General features: G+C 34.3%; 1 protein-coding gene across 1 annotated transcript in view; it reads right to left on the reverse strand.

Moving 5' to 3' along the window:
* Positions 1 to 4,242, reverse strand: part of LOC141300326 (SH3 and multiple ankyrin repeat domains protein 1) — a 79,028-nt gene extending 74,786 nt beyond the window's left edge. The window contains exon 1 of the mRNA XM_073830629.1: positions 3,987 to 4,242. The gene's annotated coding sequence lies outside the window, so the exon portion shown is untranslated. The remainder of the gene's footprint in view (positions 1 to 3,986) is intronic.
* Positions 4,243 to 13,300: the final 9,058 nt, after the last annotated feature.

A 13,300-nucleotide genomic window follows, 5' to 3' on the forward strand; every position in this document is an offset into this window, starting at 1 on the left:
CTTTTATATGAATACATGTTAAAATTTCATATATTTCTGTGATGGAAAGCTGAATTTTCAGCATCATTACTCCAGTCTTTAGTGTCACATGATCCTCCAGAAATCCTAATATGCTGATTTGCTGTTCAAGAAACATTACTTATTATTATCAATGTTAAAAACTGTTGTGCTGCCTCATATGTTTGTGGAAACTGTGATCATTTTTACAGGATTCTTTGATGCATAGAAAGTTCAAAAGAACATAATTTATTTAAAATAGGAATCTTTTGTAACATTATAAATGTTTTACTGTCAATAAGGAGGTTGTGAGGGATAGCAGTCCAGCAGCGCCCACTGTGGCGTATTGTTGCGTTCCGGGATGTAGATTGTTCAGTCATAAAAATAAAGAGAAAATATCATTTCACTAATTTCCACAGGACAAAGAACTTCAGAAAATGTGTATTATTAAAGTTCGACGGAACATAGGACCTAACTTTCAGGTAACAATATTGCATTTATTTAAGAAAATGACTGTGGAAACTAGCCGGTTGGCTAATTGCTAATTTATAATGTGAGCATGTTTATCTTCCTTTAAACGTTTACGCAGAGCTAAAATGTTATGTTTTACTACAACAACTAAACTAAATATCTCAATTTTGTATAGATTACAAAGAACACAAGAGTGTGCTCAACATTTTACTCAGGATTATTTTTCAAAAAACTAAAGAATTAGGAAGTTTAAGTACAAACCATTAAGCATTTTAATCTATATAACATCATTTGAAAAACTCTGTATAAGCGTTTAAAGGAAGATAAACATGCTCACATTAGAAATTACCAGTCTTTCCACAGTCATTTTCTTAAATAAATGCAATATTGTTACCTGAAAGTTAGGTTAATGTCCTGTCGAACAATCCACGTTTTCTGGAGCTCTTTGTCCTGTGGAAAAATGTGAAATGACGTATTATTTTACAGTTATACGATCTACATCCCGGTACGCAACAATACGCCACAGTGGGCGCTGCTGGACTGCTATCCATCACAGCCTCGTTTGCGATTAAAAATGGCGGCTGGCTGAATAAGGCGTATTTAATGCATTCTTCCAAATTTAGAGTATTCATTTTATTTTATTTTTGAAAGCAAAAGTAAAGTAAAAGTAGGCTAATTTAGTGTAAAGCATCCCCTGCTGCAATTACGAAAGCCAAATAAAAAACAGATGTTTCAAAAACGTACAGGTGCATGTTACGGTATTTATCAGCATGAAAGGAAAAGGCACTAAGGACAACGGTGACCAGTGTTGCTAAAATTATCACACCATGTTGTCCTACAAAAACCACACTAGCGCATGCCAAGCTGATAGATCTCTTGCAGTGAACAAATGGAGGAAACTGAGCTAATCATAAATGAACTGAAAGGTGGAATCAAAACTGAACCATTTCCTTGAATACTAATGCATAATCAACATGTTTTTTTATAGATTGCTTAACCTTGGAATAAAGTCTTCTTTAGGCTCTAGGTTATTAAACTCTGATTCAGAGCTAGTTAGTTGCTTTTGTGGTGCCAAAGGTGAAGAGTGTAACTCAATGCAACACACAACCAATGATACACTATTAACGCTTATTGTCTCAATGCTTATGTCATTCAATATTCATGCACTGTTTAGTTTATAAACAAAACGGTTAACACTCCAGCATGCATTTCTATTATATTTTGTAATACACTCTGACTAAACTAGAGTGGATTTACATGCCAAAATGTACACACATTTTCAATAAGCTACTAAACAACTATTGCATGACTGTTACAAGCTTAATTGTTCAATCAACGTCAATAAACATCCAGTCAGAGTTTCTGAATTTACAGTGTAAATATCAAAAGCGGCAATCGATTACTAACCCACATTGAAGTATGAACTGATACAAGTGAAACTGATACAAGATCATTTAGAATGACGTTAACACAGGAAATCACACGTGAACAGCCCAAATAATGAGGAGAAACTGTAGAGAAAGAAGCAAACAAGAAGGAAACCCACAGCCGTGACCTCATTCAACAACATACTGGAGGTCAGCGCTCTAGAATAGAGGAGGAGTACGAGAGAAAACTGGGACGAGGAGAGACAGAACGCAAATGATGCTGGGAAAGAGCTCAGGACACGAGAATGAGTGTAAGTACTGGAGAGGAAAAAAACAAAAGATCAAGAGAAACTACACTAAAACACAACGATCAGTTCAACCACACCTCCTAAACGTCACAGACTGACCCATGCTGCTCTCAGGGAGATATATACCTGTACATACATAGTAAAATTGATAGGATGACAGACTGGATGGATGGATGGTAGAGAGAACAATAGACAGACAGAACGATAGAAAGACAAAATTATAGAAAGATAGAATGATCTACAGATGGTAAGACACACAGACAGACAGAACGACAATAAAACAGTAGAACATACAAAAGAGAAACAGAACGATAGACAGAATGGTTAGATGAATGATAGAAAGACAGACAGACAGACCCAAAAATAGAAAGGCAGATAGATAGATAGATAGATAGATAGATAGATAGATAGATAGATAGATAGATAGATAGATATGGACAGAACAGAACGGTAGACAGAACAACGATGAAACAATAGACAGAACCAACAAAAGAGAGATAGAACGATAGATAGGATGGATGGGCGAATGGATGAAACAACAGACAGACTGACTGACAGACAAAATCAAAAATAGAACAATATAATGATAGAAGGATGGATAGAATGGTAGACAGAACAACAGAATGATGCAACGACTGATAGAATGAGAGATAGAATGAACAATAGACAGAAGAATAGATAGTTAAAGAAAAGGACCGATAGATGGGGAAATAGATTATTATTAGTTATTTATAGATGGCGCTAGAAAACAGGAAGTGACCCAGGAAGCGTCACATTGCAACAGGTCTGACTGACTTGTATTATGACCAGCTACCTGACAGACAAAGATTATCCTTTAAAAGAGTTAAACATGATTCTTGCATACAATGATAGATAACCAGGTTTTGACAATTAAAGTGTCTTTACAACATCACACAACTTCTGCACAACTTCCACATAACTACTTGAGTCACGCGATGCAATGGTGCGAAAACCACCAAACTTCACCAAACTGTAGAGCATACTGACAGCTCTCAAAACGAATTTCTGCACTGCTTTCAGGTTTCAACCTTAGGCCTTGCTTTTGATAACTAAAATGCTGTTAATGTAAACCTGGCACAACTGTGAGCGTGTAAGTTTAAATATTTACATTCATGCATTCGGCAGATGCTTTTATCCAAAGTGACTTGCATTGCATTTGAGGTATATGTTTTATCACTTCATGCATTCCTTAAGAATCAAACCGCACCCCAGCTAGAGAAATATGCACATATTTGAATAAAATCAGAAAGATTATAACTAAATTTGGACTTGTTCCTCACACATAGCTATCACATGACTTGGAGTAGAGTAAAGGAGTCATATCGACTACTTTTATGGTGCTTCTTTTAGCACGTATTACCATAGTTCATGCACACATCTATTCAAGAAAATGCATCATACACAGCTTAAGCTCACACTGCATAAAGCGCAGTAAAATTGAACGTCTAATTGAGCTCAAACTGTCCAAACACACATATATGAATAGTTCACACTTTCTCAATACAGATCTCCTCCATAAGTGTTAGAGTGTATAATTATGCTCTCTGCGCGCTGTGACCTACCTTTGCTCTCAGCAGGCCCATCGCACCAGGAAAACAGCACACACACTTACTCACCCACTCACTATCAGCACAATTTACAGCAAAACACACTGAAGTCAAAAGCGCTGCATATGCAACTACTGCAGTTCACATTCCTGCTAATGCACACCAGCACAACTGCAACACTTTCCCAAAAGTCATCTTTCAAGCATCCCGGGAGTCACATGCACGCAATAGTTTCTATGGTATCTTATCGGATGCACTATCCAACTGGGAATTACCTGATTGTCCAGCCTGAGCTTCCTCATTCCAGCACAAAAGAGCCGCTTCGCTCCAGAGACATGGTCAGCGGGGCAGAAACAGGGTCCAGAGAAGCACAACCAAAGCAAAAACGTGAATAAGCGCGTTTTCCCGCGCACATCCAGGCGTTGCGTCCACGCAGGATCACCTCCAGCACTGGAACAATCTCTCTTCTGATCTCTCCCGCTGTCATGCACTCAAACACTCCTCCCTCCAGCCTCGCTCTCCACACACACATACACACACACGGCCTCTCGGATGCTAAGAGCAGATCAAACTGGCTCCCATCTGAGGCTTGGGTTTCATCCGGATCTTCTGTGGCTTTGTGGGAAGAAGTCATCTGTTATGCTTGGAAATCAGTGAAACCCACAGAGGAAAACATAAATGTTTCACATGTATAATGCAAGACACCCATGCATATGTGTGTTTGAGTTTGTGTGCATGTAGAAAAATATCTTTGCGTCACTCATACACACACACTCTAAAACAGAAGTGGGTCATGGATGGAAAAATGAAAGGAGAAATTAGCCTGCCTGCGTGTGTTCATGCGAGTGCTGAGGGGAATTAGAGAAATCATCACCTGTTCTCATCACGCTGAGGTTAATCGTCGTCTCTCACACGCACGGTTTGCATTAGGACACTGAGAACAAACACTCAATATATACCTAGAAGACACATAGCAGTAAGAGAGAATGACTGGCCTTCATCAGATAAAGACAGAAAATCAGGACAGAACCTACAGTACAATGCCTGCTTTGAAATCAGGCCTGTTTGGGAATTCTTCCTTATTAGTGTTGTTTGACTACTAAGTGATGTGATGAAACGTTTAAATTGGGGGTTGGAGAGAAAAACGATTCTCAGTTGCATCGCGATTCTCTCTTCAATGATTCTGAATATTTTCGAATCGATTCTGAGCTTGTTTTTTTCCCCCGCATATGGCACGTGTGCAAGAGATGCAGTGGGCTTCATTGCACTGTAAGACATGTGCGCATTGCTTGACAGTATGTGCTTCCACCCGCCGTGTTTTACTTTAGATATGCTTTCATTGATGCCGTTTGGAATGCAGTACTATTAGATGCACGAAACTCACGCACTGGCAGACTTTCACGTGCGCTTCGTTTTTGTTCGTCCTAAATACTCAATTGTGGCTGCGGTTAAATGCACTTGCATTTGTGAATACTTTTATACGAAACTGTACACAGTTGTTTTCAGAGCAGAAAACATCTGACATATCGAAATACATCTGTGCATTAGTTTGAATGCAGTCTATTAAAGCTGCCACTGTCTATGATCTCATTAGTAATAATTAAAACAATAAATAAACCAATAACTATTGTCTGTACTTTTGGATACTTAAAGAATACTTATTTTAAGTAATTGTTTAAAAAAGTAGCCTGCTTATATAATAAAAAAAAAAAGTAAATTGTGCACAAAATAAATTTAATATAAAATGTATATGAAAATGTAGCAATGTGCAGTAATATTGAAAAATGAGAATGTAATGCATTGTGATATTTAGTTGATAATGAAAATCGTAATTAAATCGTAAAACCAGTGAAGATTCACACACCTACTTTTAAGATGGCAATACTAACATACAGAGATTACAAGTATAAACAAAAAGCACATAAACTGCAATTTTACATTTTGTTAAAATTGTTTATTGTAATATTATTTATATACTATTATTATATTTACTAATATTTTAAATAAGGTTTTGCTTATATTTCAATTTTTAATTTTAATTTGGTTTAGCAATTTTGTTACATGCATTTCTAATTTAGGTCATTTTTTTTAGTTTAGGCTTATAAACAAATTCATTTGTCTCTGTTCATAACATTTTTTTATATTTAATATTTTCAATATTTGTTTGCTTTATTTTTCTGTGTTTGTTAAAAAACATAAATAAACCATGAATTTAAAAAACATTAATTAAATAATAAAAAGTAATTTATATATAATATTTACATTCAAGTAATCGGCAGATGCTTCTATCCAAAGCGACGTGCATTGCATTTGAGGTATATGTTATATAACATCATGCATTCCTTAAGAATCGAACCCCACCCCAGCTAAAAAATACATGTACATGTTTGAATAAAATCTGAAAGATTGTAACTGAATAACCCCTTAAATTTGGATTTGTTCCTCAGACAAAGCTATCACATGACTTGGAGTATATCAAAGGAGTCATATCGACTACTTATGATGCTTCTTTTAAGATCTTGACAGTCCCTGCTCTCAAAAATAAGAAGTATTACCATAGTTCATGCGCACATCTATTCAAGAAAACACATCATACACAGCTTAAGATCACACTGCATAAAGTGCAGTAAAATCGAACGTCTAATTGAGCTCAAACTGTTCAAACACATACATATGAACAGGTCACACTTTCTCAACATAGATTTCCTCCGTAAGTGTTAGACTGTATAATTATGCTCTCTGTAAATAAACCATATATAAAATAACCAGTGTTGGGCAGTAGCGTCGCTACAAGTAGTGACACTACTAGCTTAACTACATTTCTCAGTAGCGTGGTGGTAGCGTCGCTGTTTTCTGAATCAAATAGCTTTTCAGTAGCTAAGCTATTATTTTGATCAAGTAACGTGGTAGCGTCATCAAAAGCTACAAGCTATATATTGTTCTATACTTTAAGCTCAAATCGGAAATATAACTGCTACGGAACACTGATCCTGGGTCAGTAAGCGACGCCACCGCCACTAAACCTCGTGATGCCATTGGCTCATTAAACTGTCAGTCAAACCGTCTTATTCCTCCCGCCTCTCTCGTGAATGAAGGGCGGCGCGCAGTTTGAAGCATCTCAGCGTGTTTGCAGACTTGAGGTAAATAAAGAAGTGTTGATTGAAAGTACATGTTTTCTGTATTTATAAAGCAGCACTGTATTTATAAAGGGTAATGGTTTTTTTGCATTCGATGATATGAGAAAAGTGTGTCTTAGTCTAGCATTTGTTGTCGAGACTTTTGTTGTCGATATTTTAGCTAAATGTCAGAAAAAAACTGAGCGCCCACATAGCAACAGAAAACTGTATAATCTGCAATGCAAAACGTAGTATTAGAACTAGTGATGGGCGCCTTGATTTTAGTCTTTGAAGCAGGCTAGTGCTCTGGGAAGATCTCAAACTCAGAAGTACGAGATGGGCAGAGGGTGGGTGTCAAATTCATGGCGAAAGGCAAAATGTTTTGGTTCGTCAGTAAAAACAAACAAACATAAAATGACCAGGTTCCATAGCAAAATAAGAATGAAACCGTGTTCTAGTCTAAACGAATTATAATAATCTTTGCTAATATTCTTAATACTTCAAACTGCTTTGGACTTTGCTGTAGCGAATTATGCCTTTACTATGACCAACATGACAGAATATGATACTCAGCTGTTTGATCGCGCTGGTGTCTTACGCGCACACATTTGAAAAATAAAACAGTCACCCAAAAGTTACATTAGTCAATTTAAATAGTGTGTATTACGTGCAGTTCAGCGTGACCACCGGTCCCGTGGCACATTTTTGCTCATCATGATATTTTCCATCGACGTGCATGAAGTACAAAGCTTACCCAATGCATAATAATTTTGCTTCAAATACATTGCAGATATGGAAACATTTGTATTTGTGGCAAGAGAGGTAGTCTACATAAGCCCAACTACTTTCAGTTTCACATTTAATTTGGTTTGGATTGTTTAGGCAAATTTATTTATTTATTTATTTCATCATTGTTCTGTTCTGAATAAGATTAAAGTTAAAGGATTTGTTGTGGAGTGAGGGAAATAATGTCATAACATTACGCTGTTGGCCTGTTTATTTCAGAATATAATAAAATGTGACTTATAGGCCTAGCCGCTGTGACCTGTCGCAAACGAAAATAGCCGCTTGATTCGGTTATATATTCTTACTGTCAGTTAACAAATTTACAATAGAATTTAGCTTTGCTTCCCAGATAGTAACAGAGTCTGGGCCAAATCTGGCTTACGTTCCACACTTGTCTTTTATTCACAGTCTTGACTGCAAAAGTTTGTGATTTGTTTTTATTTTTGTATTTGTTATGTACTATAGATTCTGACAATTAAAAAAAAACAGGCTCCTGTATTCAGGAAATCAATCACTATCTTTGTTCAAACACGGCAGTAAATTAAAGTGTTGTTTTTGTGCGGTCTGTCATATTTTAGTAGCTATATACAACAAATCTACAGCGCTTCCATTAGGCTATTTTTTACAAAGCTGTCAACACTGTAAACTCTGACGACATGCAATCAGTTGACGAACACCCATTCATATGTAGACTATGTTATTCAACAATATGTATACAATTATTTTATTTACAAATTTTGTGTTTTCCCTGTTTTATTCGTTTAATATTGTGAAACTGGTGCCATTTTTTCAAGAAAGAATTCAACCCCCCAAAATATGAGATAAATCCAGGCGTGTACATGATACAGATTTTTTTTTGCCAAATTGGTTTGGAAGAGTGGTTAAATAAACAATTAAACTGAACTTGTATGCCTGTATGACTGACAATTTAATTGATCACTGAGAGAGCACTGACTTGGTATGATGTTGGTTCAATAGAAAAATGAAATTTAAAAAAATAGCTTAGATGTAGTGAACTACTTTTGCCATGATGCTGTAGCTTAGCTTGCTACATTACCCAAGGCTGTAGCTTTAGTGTAGTTAAGCTTCATTTAATGAAGAGTAACTGTTAGCTTAGCTCACTACATTTTCCAAGTAGCTTGCCCATCACTGAAAATAACATTATTAAAATAAAAATAGTATAAATATAGTATTAATTATTTTAGCATGTTATCTTATAGTAAACTTATTTAGTCAGCAGGGCAATTTCTAATTGTTTTTTTAGTTTTTAAAGCTTTTCAGTTATTGTTTTTTTTTTTTAAGATTTAGTTAAATTACCAGAAAAATCATGAAAAAAACAGACGAAACAATGTAAATGACCACTTTTTTTTCTAAACACAACAATTAATCTATTTATCTATCATTCTCTCTGTCTGTCATTCTATCTATCTGAAAGATTATGACTCAATAACCACTTAAATTTAGACTTGTTCCTCTCACAAAGCTATCACACGACTTGAAGTATATCAAAGGAGTCATATCGACTACTTTTATGGTGCTCCGTTTAAGATCTTGACAGTCCCTGCCTTAAAAAAAAAAGAAGTATTACCATAGTTCAAAGACACATCTATTCAAGAAAATGCATCATACACAGCTTAAGATCACACTGCATAGAGTGCAGTAAAATCGAACATCTAATTGAGCTCAAACTGTTCAAACATACATATAAACACTTCTCTATATAGATTTCCTCCATAACGGTTAGTGTACAATTATGCTCTCTGTAAATAAACCATAAATAAAATAAACATTATTAAAATAATTAAAAAATAAAATAATAAAAAATGTAAACTATATATTATATACTATATTTTTTATTTCAGTTTTAGAAATTTTAGCACTTTAACTTATAGTAAACTTATTTAGTCACCAAGGCAATTTCTAATTGTTGTTTTAGATTTTAAGTGCAAGTTTTCCAGTTATTTATTAATTTATTTTCTCCAGATTTAGTTACCAGAAAAATCATCAAAAAACAGACAAAACAATGTAAATGAACACTTGTTTTCATAAACACAACAATTCATTTATTTATCTATCATTCTCTCTGTCTGTCATTCTATCTATCCGAAATATTATATCTCAATAACCATTTAAATCTGGACTTGTTCCTCACACAAAACTATCACACAACTTGGAGTATATCAAAGGAGTCATATCGACTACTTTTATGGTGCTTCTTTTAAGATCTTGACAATCCCTGCCTGTATTACCATAGTTCATGCACACATCTATTCAAGAAAATGCATCATACCCAGCTAATCGAGCTCAAACATACATATAAACACTTCTCTATATAGATTTCCTGTTAGAGTGTATAAATAATAAACCATCATTAAAAAAAAAACGTTATTAAAATAATTAAAAAATAAAACAATATAAATATATTTTTATATAGTATTTTTTGATATATTTTTTTATTATTTATTAAAATATTTGTATTATTTTATTAAATATTAAAATAAATAATACTATATAAAAATATATTTATATACATTAATATATATATATATACACACACACACACACACACACACACACACACTATTTATATATTATATAGTAATTATTTCTGTTTGTTTTTTTTTTTTTCAATTTAATAATTTATCTATCTAACAGTAAACTTATTTAGTGACCAGGGCAATTTCTAATTGTTGTTTAAGATTTTAGGCAAAAGTTTTTCAGTTATTTATTTATTTATTCCAGATTTAGTTAAACTACAAACAAAAATCATCAAAAACCACATGAAACAATTTGTTTTTATTAACACAACAATTAATCTATTTATCTATCATTCTCTCTGTCTATCATCTTTCTGTCTGTCATTCCATCTATCATTCTTTCCATCTGTATCTATCTAGGCATCAACCATCAGTCTGTATTTCATTCTGTCTTTCTGTGTATCATTCTAGACATGCATAGTTTTAGCGAATTGAGGCAGTGGTGTTGTAGTGAGTACTAGGGAGTCTCGGCGTGGGTTTTCTCTGTATTTCTCTATTTTCAGGCGTCTGTAAGTAGGTCTGCCAATGGTGGAGTCACATACGAACAGTCCTGCTGCCTAATTACTAATACATGTCTTTCTTCACTTCAAAACGGAACTAAATGTGGCCTGTATGTAGCCAGCATTAGGCCGTGCGTTGCTCCCCACCGCTGTCCTGTTTTCTGACCTTTCAAAACAGACCCAAGTCCCACCCCGTCCTCTCACTATAACATCAAAGCTCAGCATCCTTAAATTAGAGCCATGATGATCTAGACACTTCGGCTCCTCTACTAGTTAATGCATTAATATCTCACAGAGCTGATCGAATCGGTGTGTTTTCAAACTAATAACATGAATTTGATGCATTACACGAAAACAGAGCTGAAACAACTTATATACATGCTATTTTGTACTACCAAAACTGTACCATCTTGTGTATAAATTAATCACATTACCCATAAGGACGCATAACTAATTTATTCAAGTACTTCTCAAAGCCGGATTGCACTTAGTCATCCTGTTAATAAACTAGATTTTTACATTCATGAAGAAAATGTGAGAGGTTTCTCACAAAACTCACTGTGCCTTGATGCTGAAGTGGTTGAAGAGCGTTGCTAAGCAGTTTGCTAAGTGGTTGCTTATAGATCCAAGGCAGTTATTCAAGACTGTAGTTATGAATTGGATCCCTCCTTTAATGTAAATCTGTGGGCCAAGACAACACATGTCTTAAAGAATTAGTCATTTCTGAAGAATAAACACATCTCTAATTCTAACTATGATACCTAATCTAATAAACACCACTGGTCGGTAAAAACGAAACCCCTTCTCTTTCTGTTTTTAAAGCATTTTGGGCCTGGACTGTTTTAACATTAGAAACAAACTACCGTAATAACTCGTACTCTGAGAGACGAATGCAAGTAACCTCAAAATCCCCAAAATGGCTAAAGCCACACCACTGACCCTCAGTCTGTTATTTACTATATTACTCATCAATTAGATACGAGTCATTCGTGGCATTTGTGTCCAAGGCTGATAAGCTGTAAAAACCAGAAATATAAAATGGGTTTAGTTCTGGAATGACACATGAGATGGCTCTTTCCAAAATAATAAAATAAAATAAAAAAGTTTGAAACTATATTCAACTGAACAGAAAAGCCACAGTAAGCAAGTAAAAATCAATAACCCTTTTTTTTGACAGCTTTGTTATTCCAGGAACAAGCACTACTTGGCAAAACCAAGATGTGCGTCATGTCACCATTACTTTACCACAGACAAAGAAATGGCTCAAGCTTTCTTTCCTAAGAACTATTTTTCAGCAGAAAGTGCTGTTTACTTTCGGTTTACTGCGTCTAGATTTCACCATTGACCTGAGGATTTCATTTGGTATGAATGTGATATTCTGTGATATATCAAAACTGTAGATAATTCCGGTAACACTTTCTATGAAGCCCATATTTATAATACATTATAAGGTTATTCTTAAGGCATTATAATTAATTTACAATGCATTATAAAAAACCTTATAATATGTTATATCATCTCATGAGTATTCATAAGAACAGTTTTAATGTATTATAATTTTTACTTATTTGTGGTTATAGCTTTTAAGAGTATGATAACCTCCTCCATAGTTATAACGTATTATAAGTCTCATATCTTGCCATGTTTCTCATGTCACTTTACTTAAAGCACACAAAGACCACTTATAAGTAATTATAATGATATTTCTCAAAGAGCCATACGATCAGGTAATAGATGAGATATGACACATTCCCCAAAGACAAACTGATTATAAGTAACTTTGCAAGTATGTGAACCTTCAACCGAGCCTAACCTTAACCTAAGTCTACTAATACTCTAAGGAGTGTTAGTTGACATGTAGCTGGAAAGTGTAAGCTTATAGTCAATAGACTAAGGGGACCATCAAAATAAAAGATAATGTAAAAAATAAATGTAATATGATATAGTCTATCATAAATTAGGTAGATTAAATATGCGTCAATTGTGTGTTATAAATAATCATAATTTTAAAAGTTATAACCTCAAATACTCAAGTATTATAATGTATTATAATTGTTGTTATGAATATTCATGAAATTATATAACATATTATAAGGTTTATTATAATGCATTATGCATTCATTGTAATGCCTTAGTAATACCCTCATAATGTATTATAAATAGGGGCTTCATAGAAAGTGTTACCATAATTCCTTATAAAAGTATTCATAATGCATGCATAATGCCTTATAATATACTTTTTAATCAGATGTTACTGAAACATTGTGTTAAGTGATTACATAATAATAAATCTTGCTTTTGTAAGTCACTTTGAATAAAACTGCCTGCTAAATGAATAAACATATATGTAAAGAAGATGAATATTAAAACCGTTATTATTACTTATGAAAACAATGTCTATAATAGGGCGTTGTGAAATAATTAGAGTACAATGCATTATGCAGGTTTCATAGAAAGTGCTGCTATAAATTCATGTGGCCAAAATGACTCCAGCACATTTTTTCAGGCCCTTAAAAAGCCTCATCTTCCGTTTAATTATTTCTCTTCATGTGAAAATGTACCTACACGCATCCAAGAAACACTGAGTGTGCATAATCGTGACAAATTCAACCAGCACATTTAAAATACATTTGTTTAAAGCAAAATATAT

This window comes from Garra rufa, chromosome 24 (genome assembly GCF_049309525.1).
Source record: "Garra rufa chromosome 24, GarRuf1.0, whole genome shotgun sequence".
Lineage (NCBI taxonomy): Eukaryota > Metazoa > Chordata > Actinopteri > Cypriniformes > Cyprinidae > Garra > Garra rufa.